This window comes from Haemaphysalis longicornis, unplaced genomic scaffold (genome assembly GCF_048455015.1).
Source record: "Haemaphysalis longicornis isolate Haplotype H1 unplaced genomic scaffold, Haemaphysalis longicornis Haplotype H1 scaffold_6, whole genome shotgun sequence".
Lineage (NCBI taxonomy): Eukaryota > Metazoa > Arthropoda > Arachnida > Ixodida > Ixodidae > Haemaphysalis > Haemaphysalis longicornis.
This window is the reverse complement of record NW_027526407.1, coordinates 172,140,478-172,159,311: the sequence shown is the minus strand read 5'-3', so window position 1 is coordinate 172,159,311 and position 18,834 is coordinate 172,140,478.

Sequence of the window (18,834 nt, the reverse complement as noted above, 5' to 3'; positions counted from 1 at the left end):
AACATTGCTTTCACCAACATTAGAAGTGTAGTCCCGAAAAGAGATCAGTTACACAGTTTTATCACAAACATTGACGCCGACGTAATTCTTCTGACCGAGACATGGCTGAGTGACAACATTAAAGATGTGAAGTTTTGCCCTTGAACCTAAATTACACACTATACCGCCATGATAGAAAAGACAAGAGAGGAGGTGGCGTTCTCGTAGGAGTTAAAAGTAGCCTGTCATCCTCACTCGTCAGCCGCGATGACAACCTTGAGCTCACATGGGTGTGTGTGCACAATTCATCGGTTAAATTAGTGTTCGGCGTTTGTTATCGACCACCAGACAGTAATCAGCTTAATTGTGACCACCTTCGCAACTCCCTCACAAACGTCAAATATAAATTCCCCGAAGCGCCAATTTTCCTTTTTGGAGACTTCAACTACCCTCACATCAATTGGTCCCTTCTCGCGGTGGCTAATCAGTCACCCTCGAATGAACCCAAACAGTTTCTAGACTTGGTACTAGACTTTAACCTTCACCAAACATTAACGACGCCTACTAGAGGTGACAACGTACTTGATCTTTTGCTCACCAACTGCCCTGATGATGCATCAATTGTAACAGTACTGCCCGGACTTAGCGACCACAAACTTCTTTATGTAGCCCTCTCTATGCCAATAAAAAACGGTCACCTACGAAGAAATTAATCACACACTATAATAGAGGAAACTTTGAATTAATCAATAAAGAACTTGCTCACTACTATGAAAATTTTGAAAATTCGTACGAGGCTCGTTCAGTAAACACCAAATGGGAACTCTATAAAAACATGTTGCTCAGCTTAAAAAAGAAATATATACCTACAAGCACTGTAAAATCAGACTCGAATAACCCATGGTTCAACAAACACTTAAAATCACTGCTAAACCGGAAAAAGCGCCTGTATAGAACCGCAAAAAGCAAAAACAGTCCAGTAGCATGGGGGCGACCCCGCCTCTGTGAGGCTGAATACATCAAAGCATTAAATGACGCCAAAGACAAATATTTCCAAGTTGACTTGATTTCAATACTCCGCACAAACCCAAATAAATTCTGGCGCACCATTTCCACCACACCACAAACTAACCAGATAAACCTTGTCGATGCAAGTGAGGAACCCATAGGCGTCAGTGATTCCGCAGCAGCCCTAAACGAATTCTTTACATCGGTCTTCCACGATTTTAATTCTTGCCCTATAGAAGCCTTGCCCAACTTCTCCCCCAAAACAATGCCTGAAATACAAATAACCCTGGATGGCATAACCAACTTAATCCACTCTCTTAAAATATCATCATCAGCAGGCTGCGATGACATCAATGCAAAATTACCTAAAGGTACTATACATATCTCTAGTAAATTTCTGTACCTTATATTCAAACAGTCCTTAAGCACAGGAACCTTGCCTGACGATTGGAAAAAAGCGAAAAGAGTCCCCATTTTTAAAGGAGGCAGGCGCGATGCACCTTCCAATTACCGCCCGATTTCTCTTACCAGTGTCCCATGTAAGCTCCTGGAGCACATCATAGCATCTAACCTAATGTTTTACTTAGAATCAATCAATTTTTTTTACCCCTTACAACACAGCTTTCGTAAATCTCTGTCTTGCGAAATGACCTGCTGCAACACATGGGCGAGAATCTTCAAATTGACGCAATATTCTTGGATTTTTCGAGGGCCTTCGACCGTGTTTCTCACAAACATCTGCTTGCAAAACTATCTCCCCTTGTTATCAGTCCAAACATTACAAAATGGCTTGAACAGTTTTTAACTGGACGCGTCCAGTTTACCTGCGCCAACAATTTCCAGTCAGCTCTAACCAATGTAACCTCAGGTGTTCCCCAGGGCGCAGGATTATCTCCACTCTTGTTTTTGATTTACGTAAACGACCTCCCTACCAACATAACATCAAAATTGCGCCTTTTCGCGGACGATTGCGTCCTGTATAACCCCCTTCTTTCACCTAATGACACTATCGCCCTACAACATGATCTAGACACCATCGCTGCCTGGTGCGAAAATTGGCATATGTCTTTAAACATCACTAAATGCAAAGTAATATCTTTCACGCGTAAACACACCACCATGAATAACATTTAATGCATTCACTCCGTTCCTATTGACCACACCAGTGCTTACAAGTATCTAGGACTTCATATGACGCCATCTCTATCATGGGTGACACATATTCAAACAATCCGCTGTGAAGCTTCACGCACACTTGGCTACTTGCGACGCAACTTAAAATCCGCATCTTCCGAAATAAAAAACCTTGCATATTTAACATACGTTCGACCAAAACTTGAGTACGCATCATCCATTTGGCACCTATTCCAAGCTTATCTCAACGATGACTTAGAAGCCGTGCAAAACCGCGCTGCTCGTTTCATTGCTTCAGAATATTCAAGACGAACCAGCATAACCGCCTTAAAACAAACTCTGTCTCTTCAACCGCTTGCTTCGCGGCGCATAATTTCTCGCCTCTGCCTCCTGCACACCTTTTACTTCACTAGGTCAAGACACGCCCTCCTGAAACACCCGTTTCGGACATCGTCCCGTATATCTCACACTCACCCCTTGGCGGCGATAAAGGGCCGCACGACGGCGATGAGCAGCTCATTCTTTCCCCACACCGTCACGCTGCCGGATAACATTGCTTCGTGCAGCGATCGCACAAAATTTCGCGAAAAACTAACATATATCAGCAACCCAAATGATGCTACCTAAACACCCTCCCTGCCTTCTTCGTATCTCTTTTTTACTCTTCTTTCTTTGTCTGTTATTACACTCCTGTAAAACTTATTCTTAGTCTTGCTGTTGTCACTTGAGTGTTCATTCCTGCTTTTATTTTCTTCTAGTGTTGTTTCTAGTTACTATGTGTGACCATTGTCGCTTTTTTATGTGTTATAACCTCGACGTACGCCTTGTCACTTGAGTGTTAATTTCCTTCCTTTTTATTTCCTCTTTTGTAGTCCCTTGTTAACTTGTGATCATTTTTACTTTTTTACGAAGTTGTTGAAACCCCGATGTACGCCATCACTTGAGTGCTGACTTTTGTCTTTTTATTTCCTTTTTTTTACTCTTTGTTACATTTTTGCGAAGATGTTACAACCTTGATGTACGCCCCCCCTTATGTAATGCCTCCTGGCCCTTAAGGACGAATAAATGAAATGAAATGAAATGAAAACCTAGGGGGCAGGAAGCACTTTTTTGCGCTGGGAGAACAAGCACAGCGGTCAGCAGCCCGACCACACATGTGCAAACGCTTTTCCGTCTAAGAAATGCAATTGCTAGACGTGAGATATTGTGGAAGTTTGGGGGACGCTTACTGCATGAGATCTATAAAACAAATAGTCACCTAAGCTACTTGAAATGCTAAAACTAAATAAAAGTGTAAACTGGTTGTACATTATATACCTTAAATGTCCATCGAGCCAGTGCTGCTTCGTGGCCGAGTGGTTTGAGGCACTAGGATTATTGTTTTGCATGTCACAAGTTCAAATACCCGAGGGTACGTGCTTTTTTGTAAGTTGATTTTTTTCGTTTGCGGCCGATTTTTTCTAAACTGAGTTCACCATTTTTGGCCGTAACATTCACTGCTCACGAGCGAGTTCGCAGAACGCGCGCCGACTGACACTGACGCGCTAGCGAGTTCTCGTTGGCGTGCTGTTTCCACAAGCACCGACTATTTGCGGGCAGTGGGCACAGGCCAGAATCAGCAGACGCTTCGCCTGGTGCGAATACGCTTTATATGATACAGCCATGAGTGAGGCAAGCTCCAAATATGCAGGAAAAGCGCATGGCATTTGAGCGTCTGCGGTGACGTGGAGGGCGTTCATCCACTGCGTAGGCCTCAGCTAGTGCTCGCTACAATTCCAAGCCATCCTGGGAGGCTTATCTTAGGCATTTTACAGCCGACAACATGGCAGGAGCGCGGTACGACGATTACTGAGATATCGAGAAGGCCCATCCAACGATGCCGTCAGATGTCAAGCATGTTGTTTTACAGAACCGAAACTTGTTTGAATGCTAACCTTGGACACCGTCCAATCAAGGTGCATCTTTTCCTGCCGTCACATCCTTTAGTTGGTGCAGCCGCCACTGACCGCGCATGGTAGTTTTTCTTCTTTCCCGCTTTATAAAATAATTACGCACTTATCAACCGGATAAACGATGAAAAGTGTGGTAATTTAAGCCAGCCTACGCAGTGCAAGCAAAACCGGGAGCTTGACAAATTCACTTCAGTGTCCATTTAGGGCTCCGTCTGCATCTTTGGGTATGCCATGACTTGTGGAAAAGCCGCTTCCTCCGGTTTGTTTCCCTTTCGAGAATGGCCGGAGAAGTCAATTTTGTGGCCGGCCACTTCACAGTGCTCGGCGACTGCGCTGCGTTCTTTATTCTATTTTGGCACGTCGTTTTGGTGTTGCGGAATCCTCTCGGGGAGATTTTTGCTTTCGGCGATGTATGACGCGCGGCACTTACCTCACCGAATATACGACCCCGGGCGCTTTCTCTATATACGGCCGGTCCTATGTTGTACGTTGTGTAACGATTCTGTCTGAGTAAGGGGCGTTTCCTCTGCCGAAATAGTCGTTTTCGGTTTTCTAAACCGGCAACGGCAGCTTAAAAAAAGAAACCACCCGCCCGGGAAGAATCAAACGGCCGACCTGCACAACATGAAGCCAGCATTCTACGTCTTGTCCATCCCAACAGATGACGCCTTCGTACCAAATACAGTACGTCTTACGATACCATCAATGCATACAGCTGGCCGCTACTAATGAATAAAAACAGCTCATAAAAGAATTAGAAAGCCTGCAATTAATATTTTTTAGCTGGTGACAAGATTTTAAAAAGCGCTTTTCATCTCGCACACAGACAAAAATAATGTTGCCCCGCTGCTGTGTGCAATGGTTGCCAGCATCATTTTTGAGAGGTCATACACCTAAAAATTATATTTAAAAAGTTCTAGGGCGCTATCAGCAAAACCGCTTCACGTTAAGGTTTTCTTAAGGGATACCCTTTTCTTTGGAATAGAGAACAAATAGTCGACAAAAATCGGTTGTCTGTCCTTTCATCAATTTGCTCTGCGCCTGGGATAAAGTAAACAGCCGCGTGTACACCGTACGCGGCCCCTTTAGACAAGCTTTGTTCGGCTTCGAATAAAGACTGACTTGAAGAAAATGAACCCGAATATTTGTACATTTCTTACTTGAATGCACGGAGAATGCTCAATATACACAATAGTCAAGAAAACATTATAGTCGAACCCGATCCAGGCGCGTTGGTAATAGAAACATGTTGAATGAAACCAGGCGCAAACTTAACAGGACGCAGAAAGGAGTACACATGACAAGCGCTGGTCTAACAACTGAAAAATTTATTAGGCAGAAAAGAAATATATAGGCAGAAGATACCACACCCCCAAACACCAAAAAAATAAAAAAATCAAACAAAAAACCGCAGAACACTGCGCAAACAAGATGAAACATTGCATAGAAACATGGTTGCACTCACACGTGTCTGATGTTGAAATAACGCCCCTCGATATTCCGTAATCAGAAAGGACCGGCTCACTAGAGAGGGCGGGGTAGCTATAGGTATGAAAAACAACTTTTTCGTACCTGATAATTCAAGTGATCTCGAAACAGTTTGGAATAAAACTATTTTAGGCAACCATAATGTGCTGACAAATTTTGTACAGCCGCCAAATCTTTCTCGTAAACCTACTAGTAAACGTAGAAGCCTTTATAAACATAACTATGCACCCAGACGAAAACATATCGTTTGCGGGTGATGTTATGTAACTTGTATGGATTGTGTGTCCAATTCTTTAGGAGAGACTAAAGTATGGAGGTGTGATCAGGAATTAAACATTTAATTTAATCCTAACCGGACTCAAAATGCATCTGGCTTTGCAAGGGCGGGCTCGGGGAGTTCTACGCTTTTAGATATCGTTTTTTGTTTCGAGTTGCCAATATCCTTTTGCTACAATCTGTGACATCTAAAATGGTTTATTGTTGCATAAAATGGCAGTGATGCCTTCCGATACGTCTATGCGGAACCTCTTCCGTCCTTCGAAAGTACCGGTTTTGAATTTCTGTTTAGCTGATGATGCATTTATATTAGATTAACTCGAAGTATCATTTGAAACATTTTCAGGCATTGCACACTCTGGTACAAGCGTAGACGACCTATATTATTCCTGCTGTTGCGGATCTGGTAGCGTGACCGGTGACGGCGTGCGTTGGTCCTGAGTTGGGGAAAACATTGGGGACGAGTGGGCGAAGGAAGAAATTTTATGTACAGATATTTAAAGAGCATTTGACTGAGTGAACGGGGTTCTGCGCTCCTGCGCGCGCGAGATTAGATAACCAGGGTGGGTTCGCCCCCTTTCACACTTTTTCTCGGCTGAAGTCAGGATGCACCAATCACGAAAATCTGTGGTAATGAAATTGAAGTCCACACACTCTGAAAGAGAAGGTACGTTTCCTCTTCTCGCACAGGTCAGTCGGTTGGCTTCGGTGGTGCAACCTTCATTGAATAGCCGCGTCTCGGACCCACAACAAAGCGGCCCCACGATGCGCGGCGCGCAGCTGAAGATTGCCAGGGGAAGAGCAATGCAGAACGGCTTTGTTCATCCCTCCTGCAACATTCTCGCTCATTGTGACTTGACTTGCCGGCGGGCGCTTGGGTTACGAAGCCGCGGAAAGCGGCTTGTGTCCAGCAGCAGAGTCAGTCGCCCCCGCGTCCTTGCGCACAAAGCCTCGTCGCTCCCCGTCGATTGGAGAGGGGGGTAAAGAACCGGCGAAAACCGGAACCCCAGAGGTTTGGGTGATTGAACCCGATAATACTGCAGACAGTCGTCGCAATGCCGATACGCCGATCGTAACACTTCTCAGATATGGTTCATCACTGGAGAAGTTCTTTGTGCCAAAGCGATTCATAACGGCCAAAAAAATCGTGGCAAACCACATCGATGATCCAGGCAAAAGGAAAGTTAAAGCTAAGGTGAATATCGCCTTTAAAGAACTGCCCGTTCATTGATAATAGCTGTATTTTTGTATGGAATGGATAGTTGAAGCAGCAAGTCAGAGAATCAAAATATGCGTTCTATAATATCGCATGAAGATCGTTTGGGAAAAGCACTCCCGGAACATTTTCGCAATACGTTCACCCACCAGCCACCTCTTCCTCGCATGAAAGGGAAGATAACAAAGCACAGGCTTTCAACTGCTTTTTTTCGGTTTTTACGCGTCTTCATCGATTTTACAGATGAATCTGTAAGGCCCCGTTTGAGATATAAAGATTGACAAACAAGGTGCATTCAACCTTTCTTTCAACTTGAATTCTAAGAAAAGTACCAGAGTTCACGGAATTCTTAAAGCACCCTTGGCAAAGATATGCAGAGTGGTTTTTTTTAATTCTTAGCTGAAATTGTTCAGGCGTCTACTAGCCAATGCTCCTTTCCAGGAGCATGGAAGCGTGCTAAAGTTCTTCCAATTTATAAAAGTGGCAGCAAAGCAGACGTTAGAAATAATTGCCCGATATTCCTCAGTAGCACTCGTTCGAAATTTCTTTAACACATTGTATCTATTCGATTGTAAATTTGCCTTGGTGATTGCCATTTTGAAATGCAAACGGGGTTCATTCTCTACAGTAACTCAACAAGTTGAAACTTTCCATCGTGTCTTTTCCACAATAAATGGTCGATGTCAAACAGACCTTTTTAGCCCTCGCCAAAGCTTTCGATAGGGTATCGGACCAAAAGGTACTTTAAAAATAAATGCTTTATTTAGCAACCCCCCGATTATCCGATGGTTTTCGTCTTACCTTAGCCATAGAGAGCAATTTGTCTTATGTCAGCGATATCAATCTTCCTTTTTGCTTGTAGAATCTGGTGTAACCCTTTGTTCTTTATCAGTGACATGCCGCATGACATTACTGTTCTCATCGGACTGTTCCCCAAATGACTGCCTGTTATACCCCCGTTTTGTAACGCGTGCTGATCAGATCGAAAAAAATTGTAATCTTCAAAAAATAAATAGTTTGGACTACCAAAAAACGGTGTACATGTCTATCATTAAATCTGGAAAAAGTATTTATTACGCCTATTGCAAAAAAAGGTATCCCGTTAAAACCAGTATTAACATTTACATACTTACGTTTGCAGGTTACATGAGATTAGCTTTGGAGTGAACTTGTGGATTATGTATGTAGTAAGCCCAGAAAAGCTTTGTGGTCCCTTAAAGGAAACGTTTATAATGCAACCCCTGACGTAGAATGTTAAACTAACAAAGCGTTTTATACCACCATTTATGGAATAGCCAAACTTTTGTGAGAACCACACACTTTAGAATTGTCTGAAACTGTAAAACATTCAATGGCTTGCTACAAGATTTATTTTAACAAACATCATCTGTGCCATTCCTCCGCCCAAAAATGGTAAGTCAGTGAGGCTCCCTCTCTAGAATCACGACGTGAATATGACCAGTTAAAGTTTTTTATTATTCATGGCCAGGCCCAAATTATCAAAGATGACTATTCTCGCATATCTCCTGAGGAATATTTTCGTAATTGCTACAGCATGTACACCCGCCTCCAAATACTGGCAATGACTGTTTTAAAGCGGCTTTTTTGCGAGGGAAATTAAAGAATTGAATATGTTGTCAAACGCCACTACAAGGGCGTTATCTATGAATGAATGTTCTGAAATTTTGAAGATCAAATATGTTCTGTGCTATGAACTTAAACTGTGCTATGAACATAAACCTGTGCTAAGAACTTAACCTGTGCTCATGAAACTGCGTTATGAACTTGAAAGAAAAGTTGAGTGGGGCAGGTTTACTGTTCGTGGCGGTAGTATTTATTTTTGTTAACTCCTAAAATTTTATGTGCGAATGTTTTTTCATGCTGAGTTACGCTGCTTTGTGCATTTTCATGCTGCGTTTTGTGCCGGGGAATGGGATGTTGACCTGACTGTTGTAGTATTGTAGTATTGAACTCCCGGTTGTACTTTGGTGGTTCCGGAGAGCTATGAAAGTTCCATTTGCTCAATGTAGTATTGGACTTTGAAAAACTATATACTTCTCTTATTTTGAAAGGGTTTCATTTTGCCTGCCTCTAGATGTGTTGGACTACAGTGCTTGGGAAGTTCACCCGGTTTGCACGGAAAATCGCCCCTATGGAAAGGGGCAGCAGCAAAAACGGAGGAACTTTTTTTGATGCTCATCGTTAGCAAGTAAAGTACTCATTCGTTGAGGCAAGCGCTCGAATTTCACGGCCTCAGCTAAAGTGTCATATTTGCTGCGTAACGTCATCTCTGTAGGACGACACTTAGATCACATTTTTATGTCTTTGATTTGAGATATTCAGCTTGCTTTCTCCGTTTTTTTTTCGAAATTTGAAAGAGCTAATGTTCTTCAGGTATGATTAGCACAAGAAAGAAAATCAGGCTCGCTATGGATAGGTACGCAAAGGGCTTCTGGAGGGTTTGACGGTACTTACAGCGTGATGTCGAAAGAAAACGTAATTTGTTGACAGTAGATTCGTTTCATTTGCAGCAGGAATTTTTTTTACCCTTCTTAGGTGAGCTCCAAATAATGTTGTTTGTTGTGGCCGGAATGCGGGCACACTGGGGATCCCGCACAACGTATATAGTATGCAATTCAATTAAATTAACGTCACATTGTTAAAACTCCGTTTTTATTATTTTCACATCATTTTTCGTCTTAAGCGAGAGCTCTAAAGGCGTCAAACTGACTTACTTTCCGACGTAATCATGTGCAGATAAGGCTACTGTATGACCATGCTGGTCAAGTGGGTCACGGCATTGGCTTCCAGTGGCTCCGCAGTCACTGCGGCATTGTCGGCAATGAAAGTGCAAACGCTCCCGCCCACTTGTCACAGCAAAAGTCAGAGACCATATCTATTCCATTATCCAGGACGGACGCCGCTAGGACTCTCCGGCAACTTGCCCGGGAGACAACGATAGCCAAATGGAATACCCAAGAGTTCCCGAGCTCTCGTATTCATGCCCTGGACACAGATTTTTAGCGTTTTCTTCCATTAGGCCTCCCACGGACTGATACAACCGTTCTTTGCCGTCTTTGGCTTAGAGTCGCCTTCACAAATGCGTACTCCAATTTGATTGGAATGGCAGGCAGCAAGGCGTGTAAAGTATGCGACAGACCGGAGACCATACGCCATCTTCTATGCGAATGTCCGTGTTTTTCTTTGGCAAGAAGGCAACTGTCGTCAAGTTTACGGAAGCTCGATTCTCGGTGGCCTGTCTCTAAGGAGAAAATCCCCAGCCACTAGACTACCTGGTCATCAACGCACAAGGCCACAAAAGTGCTACTGTGGTACCTAAGAACAACGAACTTGCACAGCAGACTGTAGCACAAGACTACTCTCTATGAAGTCAATGAACTCTATCACCTATAAGGTCGTAACGCTGGCCACACCTCGTTACGCTCTATCCTTACCTTCCCATTTTTTTACTGTTTTCGTCTTTTTTTCCATTTTTCCCCTTTCCCACGTGTAGGATAGCAAACTAGGCCACAGCCTGGTTGTCGTTTCTGCCTTTCCTTTATCTTGATTCCTTCCTGGCAAAAAAGAATCAAAATAGGTAGTCCCGCATTTCAATACACCGAAGCAAATATGGGTCTTGTCTGGCCACCGCAGTACAATCTAACCGTTGAGAGATATTTTTAAAGAAAAGGCAAGACATTGAAAGTAGTGTCCAATGCCGCACAACAATTTACTCATACACCAGACGTCGAAAAGCAATTCGCAAAGCATATAGTACGGTTCCGATCCGTCTGAAATTGACAGGAGCAATGGAATAAAACGACAGAGCCGTCAACAGCGACGCCTCGCGACAAACGAGCAGGTTACTACTCCTACCAAAACACCCCTCATCCAGATGACCTCGCAAAGGATGACTAGGGTAACAATCTGATATTCATGGAGGACGCGGGCGGTAGTGGCAGTTGGAGGTAGTTTAGGCTTAACAGTTATCCTCGGTATTCAATTGCGTGGAATGCAAGCAGGCAACCAATTGTGCGCCGCCATATCTGTGGCCAAGCGTCTGTTGCTAGGCGACGTTGTGCGCACGGCCCGCAGATCAGGCACCCCTCTTCTCCTCCATGCAACCATTTCTCTATGATGCAACCGTGTGAGTGCGCCCGTGGCCTCCGCGCCGCCGGCAGCCGATCGCAGAGGCCACGGTGCGCCATTACTCGTTACGTCGGGCTCCGCGGGATGGCGGCACTTGTCCAGCTAAGCACGACTGTGAAACACATGACTGTTTCACATTACGAACTCTTCGCCGAACACAAAGAATTGCGTCGAGTTCACTGTGCGTGCGATTAATAACATCTCTGTTGGCGCCACATAGAATCGGATTGGAACGGAGCAGATGACGCACGCCGGTGCCTTTCTTTTCGGCGTGCGGCCGCAGTGGCCCAGGCTTCGCCGTGTCCGTGGCGCATCGGCCATGTATGTGACCGTTTCCAGTGTTGCCAAGAGAAGACATTGACCGCTAAACTTTTCACCGAATACCGTCTATAGAAAGGAGGTGCCTAGGTTGGATGGCTACCACTTCCCAAGATTTGCTACTGAACCAAAACGAACCATGGGTTGGTTTTGGCTCCGCATGGTTGGTTTTCGTTCAGACACCCAAATTCAACCATGGGATGGTTTCGGTTGGCTGGCGTGGGCACCAGCCGCGCATGAAGCTTGCAAGTCTCGTGCGTCTGATTGTATCGCACCGCTTGTGGCCTGTATCAATTTCACGTCGTGTTGGGGCATATTTTTGATGCTTCGCTAAGTCATCGCAATTTCTGAGAGGTAAAGTATGTAACAATACCTTTTAAAAACAATAATCACTGCGTTGAAGTAATCGCCTACAAGACCAAAATGTAGTCTAACGAAGATAATGTGCAGTTAGGTTGGGCCCTACTTTTCGTGCACTAGCATAGGTTTAACAAAAGTGCATAAATTATCATCAAGTCCTCAAAACTTTGCCCAAGCATAATTAGAGCGCACTGTATACCCTGTTGGGCTCACCACCTCAAGTGATAGCTCTAGACGCGCCGAATGAGCTTTCTGCCGAAATGTCCGCTAGAATACATATCTGCAAGGAGAGTTGACGACACAAGGATGGTAGGATTCTATTAGGAACGCCACGGCTAAACTTAACATGAAGCAGAAGCACTAGCTTTAATGTCGTCTGACAACACATTGCGTAAATATAACAAAAGCTGTTCTTTCTACTCCCAGAGGAGCACACAAGCACAAAAGGACACAGATAAATACAATCGGCATTCGCCCTGCAAGGAAACAGAATACGACTTCTCAAGCAGGTCAATATACTCAAATGAGGGCAAATCGACGAATGCGGGAAGATGACGTCCACGGCCACCTACTACAAGTTATGGACGCAGTGAACGGTTCATAGAAGTGAACAGGATGCGGGAAGGACATTTATCATAGCGTAGAAAATGCAGTGTAGAAGCCCAACCGAGATAGAAAGAGCGAATACCAAAGGCTTGCAGCACTACCTCTCTAGGCCCTCCCTGAAGCATTGCTTTGTACGCAGGGTGCTTCACATAAAGGTCAGTCAGAATTCGCTTCGTGATTGGTGGGCGTCAGGGTACATTTATCAAACTTGCCTCCTTCATTGGCTTAAAAACATTCCATTTTTATTTGTTCTAGTCGCTTGCCCTTGTAACCAAGCAATTGTTTTCGGAATTGGTTTTATGCCTCCTACGACGCAATCCAAATATGTGTAAACATTAGTGTTGTACTTGTGAATTAACAGGATACCACACTTGACCTGTGCTGTTTCCAACTAAACCCTAAATTTCCGTAGGACGTTCTGCATCCTCCTGGTGCCCTCAAGATAGAGTTGTATCATGTACAAATCAACGACTTCTGTATCCGAATTTCCCTTCGCATACAGCTTCGTGTTGTGAATTCCCGAAGAAAAAAATCTTTGATTAGCCATTAGTCGGCGCCTCTTAAAGAATATTCCCAAAATGAATTAATATTGTTAATGGAAACCAAGAACAGCGAAGTCAGTAAAGCACATCTCATTTATTAAATGAATAACGAAAAACTTTACGATGGCCCTGTTCGTGATTTAAATGTGTGGTTAATGGCTGCTGCAACGGCGCGAGTGCAAGAAGAATCGGGTAATATTTCTTACAGGTGTTGATAATGATTCGAACTATTGAAAAACAATTGTTTGCAAGGATATCTCTCAGGCATGAGCAGATATGGCATGTGTAGGCCACTGAAAAAAGAAAGAAACAAAGATTAGTGAATGGACTTTTGTCAATAAATATATTCTTTGGGGCACCTAAGTCTGCAGACAGTCTTTCAATTGCGAAAGCTCTATGGCTTCCCCAGATAGATCTAGAGCTTCCCTGCTACATTGTTTCTTCTCTTTTTCGCTTTTGTTCCTTCGCCGTTGGAGCGAACGATACTGCCCTATATCTCGAGTTTTGTGTATAAATTGGTGCGCGTTATTTTAAAATTTTGAAACAGCTTGTGTCATGTGTTAAGAGCAGGCTACCGCCCTCCCCACAACCCATCATCGACCATGTCGGCGTGGCTTCATAACGCGGGAGACCCAGAGTTGATTCCTACCACCGGAAGCGTTTTTTTCTGTCTTCCTCCTCATCATCATGCGCTCTCTCAATGTGCAAAGATAAAGTTGGCTTTTCTGGAGTGCGCTTTGATTACGATACCGCCATCCGGGAGCCCCAGCAGGCTTCGCGTTATTGTTTCTGCAAATTCTACGGTCGGGCAGAGTAGCCTGGCTGACATGGCGCTTAACTCACCAGGCGAGAACCTCGCATGTGCGCGACATGTCCGTGCCGATGGATACCGAATGGCATCCGCACGCACCTCGGCTCTTGGCGCTTTTAACGTCGCCTACCAATGCCCCTGGGTGCCCTAGAAGCAGGGTATTTGTCCTGTTTTTTTTTTAATAATAGGCTTCGTTTGTGTTGCTCAATTGGTGGTTCATGTGGTAAAAACGTTCGCCCTGGATCCGTGTCTCGGGCGAGAGAAAATAGAACAAAACAACGGGCCATCTCCAATAACGTGAAACCTGGGGAGCAGCGAAGCATGCAGTGTATAAGTGTATTCAAAGATTGGATGTCCCTCTTGCCACACGGCGTGCGCTGATTGGGCTCCGGAAAAACACCGCCGGGTGGAGCAATCGCGCACTTGGTGAGACGGTGGCGCCCTTTCTTCCGTTGAACCCGATTTCAACGCAACCTTGAACCCGATTTCAATTTCCATGTCCCATCCACCTATGTTTGGGGAAGTAGCACGGGTCAATGCGAGAGCAGTGCAATGCCTGCGGCTCGTCCTGAGGGCTCGTCCTCGGTGGTCAACCAGGCCCGGCACCAGGTATTGTGCCTTTTCTTGCTTCGAACGAACACCCGACCCGATCAGGCCGAGTGTCGATAGTCAGTGGGTATTTGACTTTAACATAAATTATAACCTGTATACAAACAGCTTCTGCGTGTGCTTGACGATTTGCTGAAGCGGACAGGGTGCATTACAGAAATAATTTATTATTTTCGCTTATTTTCAACCGCGTTTATCTAGTTGACACTTGCTTTTTTCACAAGCGAGTGTACCGGTGTGTTTCTGGTACGCATTTTTGCCCAGGCAGATAAAATGTTCTAGCGCGAAGCGTCGAACAACGAGTGTCCTGGTGTTTTAGTACAGTGACTACATGAAATGGAGACGACGACGACAGGAGACACCGAATGCAGGAGCCCCTAAGGGGCTGCGCTCGCAATAGAGGGTGGTTGTGGTGGCTCTGCCTCCCTTCTGCGGCCGATGTTGTTAGGAAGCCTTCAAGGCACAGCGCTGCTCACCCCCTATTTTGGCCAATGCACCGTTCACACATTGTCTCGACTGGTCCCGTGACCCCCTTTGCCGCGTGGAAGCTGTGTCAAATCCAGCGTGCATCCATTGGCACCGGTGACTTAGGGTTGAAAGATAATGACGATGGCGAAATAGCTATGCAAGTGGACTACAAAGAAGTGGCAGGCAGTCAATGGGGTTGTTAGAACGAGTGAACGTGATCACGGAGACGGTTGCCGTGCAAAGCATTATTGGCTCGGTGTACACGTCGCTGCCCAGAGAGTACTCGAAAATCGGGGCAAGGCGTCCATAACGCGACAAGACTAACGTTCGCGAGTGATGAAAAGACAATTCTTAATTCATTACCATCAACCCTTAAATGTTGCATTATTTTGGAGGGGTACGGCAGAACCATTATAACGCATCACAGTCACGGGCCTTAAGAAGCTGTTTGGTTGCCTCAAACAACACCTGAGTTAACCAAGACTTTTTCGCCTAATCTGCCATTTTCTACTGTCGTATAAAAAAGCAGTGCTTCCGTGTTCGCTGCTGGGCAAAAAAAAGGAAGCATACTATCCGAAAGTTTTGTCCTTGCACCTTCTCTCTTCATATAATCTGAAGGGCTGCGCATGCTCCCCATTGATAGGCAAAAATCTTGTCACGAAGTTAATATTTTGGCAGTAGCATGTCAAGTACGGAAGAAAGAGGTATTCTACTTTGTAGGGTTTGGAAACGGCCTAGGTTTTCGCTCTAGGCAGTGCGTGTAAATAGGTGTATAGGCAGTAAACAACGTAATGAAGTTGATTGCATGCCACAAAATAACTTGATTTTGATGAGTGTGAATAAAATGCTGAGAGTAACGGTTGCAACAAATCAAAAACCGCACAAATGAGAAGCCTATATTTTGAGTGCCAATTCACAAAGATTTCCTGAGGTTGCATACATTTTCAAAAAGAACTAGGTTTCACGCACTCTCATAATCCCACAGAAGAACAAATTGCAAGGATTATCTTTCCCCAAACTTCTTCACGGCTTGTGCTTTTCTGTAAGAAAGTTTACTCTCTGTCATTTCGGACAAAGATGTTGCTAAGTGCGGCCCACCATTTTAGGGGACCACAACATATGTACAACTGTTCATGGCATATTTCTGGCTATTTCTAACCAGCTGCGCAGTGAACCTTGTGAAAACAAGATCTTTACACGACGTAAATGAGTCTTGGAGTAACACGTATGTTTTTTGTAGGATTTCCCCCGGAAATGGAGCTCAACATCCGCTGTGCCCTTTTATTAGTGGCGGGCTGTTACTGCAATGGTCATATTAGTGTGACTCGGCTGTCTGCATCAGGAGAGCAGCCTGAGCAGCAGACCGGCGGGGGACTCGAACGCTAACATGGAATATGAGGTCTTTACTGCCCTAGATAAGGTAGCGTCTGGAGCCTCCGGAGGCGCCGCTACAATCACGCAGTAGAGGCTCTATTGTGGGAGCTTTATGGCTGGTGGCCGTACCTTCCATAACAATGGCCTGTGCATTCTAAAGTCAAGGCAAGGCAGTGGTAGGTGAGTCGTCATCCCAGCTTTGGCGTTCCAAAGAATAAAACGTAAATTACGGAAAGTTTCGTTAAAGCAGGCATGACTGTACATTTCACCCTGCAGTATGTACAGGTGCCGTCAGAAGTAATTGAAGCACGGGAACTGTGGCCGAACTGCATAGGAGCGCCGTGTAGCCGCACCAGCTGTAAAGAAAAGCAGCAGAGCACGCATGCGTACCTACCGACGCCGATTGCCCTTCTATGCTTCTTAACCAACTTCTTTTAAGGCTGTTTCGAGCGTTGTTCGCAGCATACCGGTCTCGGTGGTGGCGCTGTTAGCATACCCACCTAAAAATATTAGAAAACAAAAACTGTCACTTCAGGTCCCTGCGATTTCAACGCTTCTTTTAGAAGCTCTTGTGCGCTTAAATTGTGTGAGCGACACTGCTAGATACCGCATCTGCTATCAGCGCCGTCGTTGAGACCAGTATGCTGCATGGGACGCATGGGACGCAGGAAATTCGCGCGGCTCATTAAAGGGAGTAAAGAAACGCATTTTGTGACTGGCGCCGGCCGAATTGCTTTACGTATTCCTCGTAATAATGGTCACCTCGCCGAAAGAAAATTTGTCACCTGGAAAAATACACAATGGTGAAATCTTCAGCAACCTTGGGTAGCCGCCGTCAGTGAGGGCAGACGATACGACAAAAAATCGTCGGAGCTTGCTGGTTTACGAGGCCAAGGCGAAGTTTACAGAATAACGAGTCAACACTGGGCAGCATATTTTTATCGAAGATGCAAAGGGTGCTTCAGGGGAACAAAATCTTTCTCGGCATAGAGAAAGACCTACGCTATCTACACAGCTAAATGACGGAAGAAAAAACATGTCCAAAATATGTTAGAAACCCATGGCTTACTCAGAGCTCTGGCACCTTGGAAACTAAGGAATGTGTTTAGCGGTGCGCCTACATAAACAATGGCAAGGCTTGTATTATTTCTGATGAATGGTTGTACAAAACGAGAAGCTCGTTATTGGTGCAAGAAATATCGAATAGCTTAAACAAATTTCACGATTTTTAATTGCACGACAGCCCCTTATAACTTTTTTATTGGGGATAAACACTATCCCGGATGATTCGTCATTTGTTTAGTGCAAATGTAGCTTCAAGGTCACATTAGTACCCTTATAACTCACCATATAAAAGGCGTCCACCACGCATCGCGGCCTTGCTAACTGGAAGCCTATCATTTTTTTCTTGCATACGTTGCCACTATCGCTTCGAATGCTTACTACAAGCTTTATGGCTGTAAAATCACTTGTAAGTTGTTACTGTCTTGTAATTATAAGGCTCCCTAGCGGAAACACCGTTTAGTTCACACGAGAGATAAAAACAATTTAGCTGCACGGAAGTCAACCTTGCACAAGGATTCAGGTTCGATTCCCGGCCGCCGCGGCCGCTTTTCTGATGGAGGCAAAAGGGAAAAACGCCTGTCTGTACAAGAGTTTGGCGCACGATAAAGATCCCCAGGTGGTAAACATTATTCCGGCGCCCTCACTACGACGGGCCTCATCGCCTCCATCGTGGCGGTACGTTCAACCCTACAATCAAACATTAAAATTCTACGGTGAATCCGGCCGCAGGGCCCATTTATCGCGAGGAAAAGACAACACTTATCATCCGGTGACGGCAAAACTGACTGATATCTGATAATTGTAACTCATACAACACTGTCAATGTAGACTAATAGCGAAGGTTTTAAGGAATTCTCAGGCGAAGCAGAATTTTACCTGAACGTTTAAACACACATGTATCCTTGGTCGGTGGTCACGGTGGCGAAAGATTTGTGCGCACATTTTGTAGAGATCGTTGGTGTGATTGGTAGTTGTTTGACTTGACTGGTTTGTCAATATTTTTGTCGGCATGGTTACGACGATGGCCTTGTGGTTTAATATGCAACACACTAATCGGCTCGAGTTCAACCTTGGACACGTTAGCGACAATGAAATCTATTCAGTCCTAGGTGTGGAAGGGTTGGTTTTGCGCATTTGGGTAGCACATGAAGCAAATGCAATACAGCATGAGTTGCGTAAGTAAATTCTTGTCCCAGTTTCAGGTGCCAAAGAAGTCAATATTGAAATCACCAACTACGATGATGCGCGATAGGCCAAAATTGCAAAAATCGCACCTAGACAAAATGAACAAAGGAATGCACGCAAACGAACACCTGTAATTCAAACTAGCGTGGAACCTCGGGTTAGGGGTCCAGCGTGGGCGACTGCCGACACTTCAAGGAGCCGGAGAAAACTACCTATGCCAAGGATTGCAGCGCGAACAAACAGATACAGCGGTTTCTTTTGTTCAACAGAGCAGAAAAACTCATTAGCCATTTC